Source organism: Marmota monax, unplaced genomic scaffold (genome assembly GCF_021218885.2).
Source record: "Marmota monax isolate L192 unplaced genomic scaffold, Marmota_monax_Labrador192_F-V1.1 WCK01_AAM20220418_F8-fsc00009, whole genome shotgun sequence".
NCBI classification, from domain to species: Eukaryota; Metazoa; Chordata; class Mammalia; order Rodentia; family Sciuridae; genus Marmota; species Marmota monax.
The window spans coordinates 27404852-27410851 of record NW_026694710.1 but is presented as its reverse complement, the minus strand read 5'-3'; the positions used below and the strand labels follow the sequence as shown (position 1 = coordinate 27410851).

Here is a 6000-nt window from a genome sequence, read left to right as displayed (position 1 = left end):
TTCGGGATGACGCATGGCATTTTTCCCAGAAGTAGTGGTTGAAGATGACTTTTGAGTTCTGGCGGAGTTCCCATTGAGTTCCACTTGAGCTCTCGCGGGGATTCCCGGAGAGTTCCCATTGGTTGGGGAAGTGCCAGAGGAGGGATATTTCTGGTTGCTGGTTCCTGGAGGAGCCGCGTGGCGTCCAGGAGAGTTCCCGGGGAGCGTGTGTGGAGTGTGCTGGTGGAGTTCAGAAATAAAGTTTATTCCTGCTTCAGTGGCTCGTGATTTGTGCCCAGCCAGACTGTGGCAGAAGAGATTTGAAGTGAAGCTTTACTTTATACAATTGAAATTCAAATAAAGCATCAGTCTACCAGCTTTGGACTTGCCCTGGCAAAGCTTCCTGCTAGAATCATGATAGGTACCCTGTGGAGCTTTTCCAGGTGGGAAATCAGCTAAATTTAGGCAGTGCCTTAAGGAAAATCCTAAATTTTTCTAAGAAAAAGTATTTTAAGAATAATCAGCATGGGCTGGGGATGTGGCTCAAGCGGTAGCACGCTCGCCTGGCATGCGTGCGGCCCGGGTTCGATCCTCAGCACCACATACAAACAAAGATGTTGTGTCCACTGAAAACTAAAAAAATAAATATTAAAAAAAAAAAAAAAAGAATAATCAGCATAAACTGACTTGATGAAACCTGATGACAAGTATCATGAGAAATGCAAATAGGAACAGAAAAAAAGCAGGAGGTCAGTTCTCTCTCTCTCTCTCTCTCTCTCTCTCTCTCTCTCTCTCTCTGAAAGCCAAGCAGCAGATCTATGAAAAAGGTTTAGAATTATGGAGTCAGCAAAGTAAACCTCAAGATGCCTCCCGTCTCCCAGCATTGAAAGTCTGAGACATTGAGCCCACCATACCTTTCATCAAGCTGGATGTGGCCTTAACAACTGGAGAAATCCGTGTGTAGTATTGTGCCCAGCCCACCAACAACATGGTGTATTTCTGAGCCTTGTCTAGTTTTAAACACACTTCCCGAGGAGCTGAAGGTACATGTGTCTCTCTTTTGCAACATCCTCACCAAGCTGGGATGTGCCATTCTCCACTATAGAGAATAAGCTCAGCAGATAGAGCCAAAGAAGGAGGCATGACCATGTCTCCCTGCATGATCCATGGTCAGTCACACCTGGATACTACAAACGGTGTACTTTTTCCATCTCTGCCTGAAGCAAAATCTTCCTGACATGATCTACCTGTGAAGTACTTAACAATCCATGCTTCGGAGAACGCTTCAAAGAGTTAGTTAAGATGACAGACAGCATCTTAAAATCCATTCTCAAATGGGATTCCAGATTCCCAGCATCTGTATACATTCTTCAGAACTAGCCAGACCCTTGTGCCTGTGAGGACTTACAGGAGTTCTTCCTTCAGGGGCATGGATAAGGTGAGGTGGATGAAGAGAATTGTTGAAATGACAGACATCAAACCAGTCCTGAGAAAGAAACATAAATTAGACTGATAATATGAGATGTTCAGTGAACACTGCTCGTCCACACATGGCTGAGAAACCTGCACACAGTGGCTCTGGTAGAAGTGCACATATGAATGGCTCCCAGATCATAAGAAAGCTGATCACTGTCGAAGCCTGCCAGATGAATGTGTATTTCCTGTTGCGGAAATACATACATGGATTATGTGAATAAGTGTGCCATGATCATCCCCTTCACAGATCCAGATCATGCTAGTCTGAAGATCCTTGCATGTTTGATGGCTGCTAAGTTCTTGCATACAGAAATTGAGAAAAAGCCGGTGTTTGTGGAAAGGTGCTCAACTCAGCCAGGTTGGAATTTTCACTCTAAACAGCATCCAAATCCAATAGAAACACTTCAGTGTTTTGGGAAGGCTGTCGACTGTGCTAAGTCTGGAACATCCATAAAGCAGAACATCAGTGAAGCCAAACTATCTGTCTTCTCCACTGTATATGCTGCTTCCAGACAAAGGAATGGTCCACTTCTTGCACAGCCTTTCTGATGAGATAAAACAGGCACAGAGGGAGCAGCCCTTCACTGGCACCCATGACATCCTGGCTGCTGTGAGCACGAAGTACCTTTGCACTGGGAAGCACACATGTGGACCAGGGAATGCAAAAATTGCTATGGACTTCCCATGGATAATAAGTTAACTGGTCATAAGTATTTTTGACCATACTCTGGAACTCAATTGAACCTACATATGTATAGGTTCTTAAAAATTAAGGCTCTGAGACAAATTTAGCTTGGAAGATCATAAGTGTTACTACTTTTTCCAAAAATCGCAATTATGTCATTCTTGAAATTTGGTCAGGGCTGGGGTTGTGTCTCAGTGGTAGAGTGCTCGCCTAGCATGCGCAAGGCCCTGGGTTCAATCCTCAGCACCACATAAAAATAAATAAAATAAAGGTATTGTGTCTAACCAAAAAATAAAATAAAATCTCTAAAAAATAATTGGTCAGGGCTGGGGATGTGGCTCAAGCGGTAGCGCGCTCGCCTGGCATGCATACGGCCCAGGTTCGATCCTCAGCACCACATACAAACAAAGATGTTGTGTCCGCCAAAAACTAAAAAAATAAATATTAAAAATTCTCTTTAAAAAAATAATAATTTGGTCAAAGGTATTAACTGGCAAGTTGAACAAAACCTGTCTTAAAGAGGGAAGCATGGGCTGGGGATGTGGCTCAAGCGGGGCGCTGGGTTCGATCCTCAGCACCACATAAAAATAAAGATGTTGTGTCCACCAAAAACTAAAATTTTTTTTTTAAAAAGGGGAAGCATGGTGACCTGAAGAAATTGAAATAATCATGCATTAAATGCCAATACAAATTAGAATTTTAAATGTACTAATCCTAGAACATTTATGTTAAAACTAAAAGGCAACTCTGAGCTAAAAAAAAAAAAGTATGATAACTAAAATTTTAAAATCGACTAGTTGAAGGGCTGGGGATGTGGCTCTGGTAGAGCACTTGCCTAGCATGTGCAAGGCCCTAGGTTCAATCCCCAGTACAAAAAAAAAAAAAAAAAATGGCTAGCAGAAGAAATAATAGGTGAATTTGAAGATAGATTGATAGACAAAGTCAAACGAGAAAAAAAGAATTTTAAAAAGTACAGCTACTCGGGAGATTGAGTCAGGAGGACTACTGAACCCAGGGATTTGGGGTCAGCCTGGTCAACACAATGAAACCCCATCTCAAAAAAAATTTTAAGAAAGTTTCAGAAAAATGTGAGACCTCTGTCCCCCATTAAGCATATCAGCATCTGTGTGATGGAAGTGTCTGAAGAAAAGGAGTAGCAGCAGGTAAAGGACCAGGGATGGGGTTCAGTGATAGAGCACACAATTTGCCTATTATGCACAAAGGCCGGGCCTCCATCCCCAGCAAAAGAAATAATGGCTAAAATCTTGCCAGAATTACTGAAAAACAATAATTTATACATCCCAGAACACTGTAAATGCCTATGTTTAAAAAGAAGATACCTCAAGTTAATAAATAATAACTTCACTACAAGACACTAGAAAACAGAGCAAACTGACCTAAAGAAAGCAGGAAGAAGCTAGGCATAGTGCTATACACCTGTAATCCCAGAGGCTCGGGATGCTGAGGGAGGAAGATTGCAAGGTTGAGGGCAACCTGGGCAAGTTAGCAAGACCTGGTCTCAAAATAAAAAATAAAAAGAACGGTATAGCTCAGTGGTAAAGTGCCCCTGGGTTCAGTCGCCAGTGTGAGAGAGAGAGAGATGAAGATTAGAGGTTAATGAAACAGTGAGTAAAAATAATAGATAAAAGCAGCAAATTTTTACCAGGCTGACAAAAAATTACTAGAATAAAAGATGAGAGAATCAGGTATGGTGGCACATGCCTGTAATCCCAGCTACTCAGGAGGCTAAGGCAGGAGGTTCACAAGTTCCAAGTCAGCCTCAGCAACTTAGCAAGACACTGTCTCTAACAAATAAAAAGGGCTGGGACTGCAGCTCAGTGGTTGAACACCCCCTGGACTCAATTTCCAGCACCACAGAAAAGAAAAAAAGAAAGAACATTACTATTGAGCGTGCAGGAGTAAAAAGGAATACTATTAACAATTACATGCCAACATGTTGATTAATTTGGATGATATCTTATTCCATTCATGCTGTTATTACCAAATACTACAGATTGGGTAATTTAAAAATAATATAAATTTAGGCTAAGGTTTTGGTTCAGTAGTAGAGTGCTTGCCTAGCATGTGTGAAGCACTGGGTTCGATCCTCAGCACCACATAAGTTATTATATCCATCTACAACTAAAAATATTTTTAGACTTTTTTAATATAACTTTATTATAATTTTTAATGTCCTGAGGATCGAACCCAGTGCCTTACACATGCTAGGCAAGTGCTCTACCATTGAGTCACAACCTCAGCCTTAAAAAAAAATTTTTTTTTTTTGGTACTGGTGATTAAGCCCAGGGGTGCTTAGCCACTGATCTATGTCCCCACCCCCCTTTTTTTTATATTTAGAGATAGGGTCTTGCTAAATTGCTGAAGCTGGCTTTGAACTTGCAATCCTCCTGTCTCAGCCTCCCAAGTCACTGGGATTACAGGTGTGCATCACTGTGCCCAGCTCGAAATATATTTTTAAAAATAACATAATTGTATTTTCCAGTACTGGAGGTTGGGAAGTCCAAGATCAAGGCAGAACTGACCCATTGTGTCTGGTAATGGCTTGTTCTCTGCTTCCCCCAAAGCACCTTTTTCCTATGCTCTCATGTGACAAAAGGGCAGAAAGGGAAGTAGGGCACTCCCTCCAGCCTCTTATGAGTACACTAATCCCACTCATGAAAGTGGAAAGCTCACACCTCAGTCACTTCCCAAGATCCTACCATTTTTTTTTTTTTTAGAGAGAGAGAGAGAATTCTTTAATATTTAGTTTTCGGTGGATACAATATCTTTATTTTTATGTGGTGCTGAGGATTGAACCTAGCGCCCCGCACATGCCAGGCGAGCACGTTACCGCTTGAGCCACATCCCCAGCCCAAGATCCCACCTCTTAATAACTATCACATTGGCTGTCAGAGGGTCCAACGTGATTTTTTTTTTTTTTTTTTTTGTACTGGGGATTGAACCCAGGGGCACTTTACCACTGAGCGACATCCCACTCTTTTTTTTTAAGTTTTAATATTTATTTTTATGTGGTGCTGAGGATCGAACCCAGTGCCCCGCACATGCCAGGCAAGCACATTACCGCTTGAGCCACATCCCCAGCACCCCCACTCTTTTTTTTTTTAAATATGTATTTTATTTAGAGATAGGTTCTCACTGAGTTGCTTAAGGCCTTGCTAAGTTGCTGAGGCTCTTGAGCTCATGATCCTCCTGCCTCAGCCTCCCGAGCTTTGGGATTACAGGTATGTGCCACTGCATCCATCCCAACATGAATTGTGAAGGAACACCTACATTACAAACCATAGACTGTGGTTTGGACATAGATTGAATGTGTCTCCTAAAGATTCATCTCCAAAAACGATGTTCCCTATTGTAACAATTTTAAGAGGTTGGTGACCTTTCATCTAAGGTCATGGAGACACCATCCTTGGAAGGGATTAAATGCATTTCTTACAAATCAACTTCTTTTCTTTTAAACTTGTATAAAAAAATTCTTTATAAATTACTCAACCTCAGGTATTTTGTTTTGGGAACACAAAATAGACTTAAGACATAGATAAATTCCTAAACAGGCACAAAGTACAGAAATTGACTCAAGAAGAAAGCTTATTCTCTGCTTCCTGGCTCCTCTGAGCTGAGCAACTTTCCTCTGCCACTCCTTTCCACCATGTGGTCTGCCTCCCATTAGTCCAGAGTGATGGAGTCAATCAACTGTGGATGAAACCTCTGAAACCAGTTATTTTGGGGGCAGAAGCTGAACAACCCACCAGTGGTCCTGAGGGGAGCTTGGGTCTGCAAATTGACTCCCTAAGAGGAGGAGCAGGCCAGGGCTGATGAAACCTTGCCCCTCTCCTGCCTCC

The 6000-nt window shown here is 42.0% G+C and overlaps 1 pseudogene; it reads left to right on the top strand.

Annotated features, from left to right (window-relative positions):
• The first annotated feature begins 654 nt into the window (after window positions 1–654).
• Window positions 655–4269, top strand: LOC124078665 (presequence protease, mitochondrial-like; annotated as a pseudogene).
• The last annotated feature ends 1731 nt before the right edge of the window (window positions 4270–6000 follow it).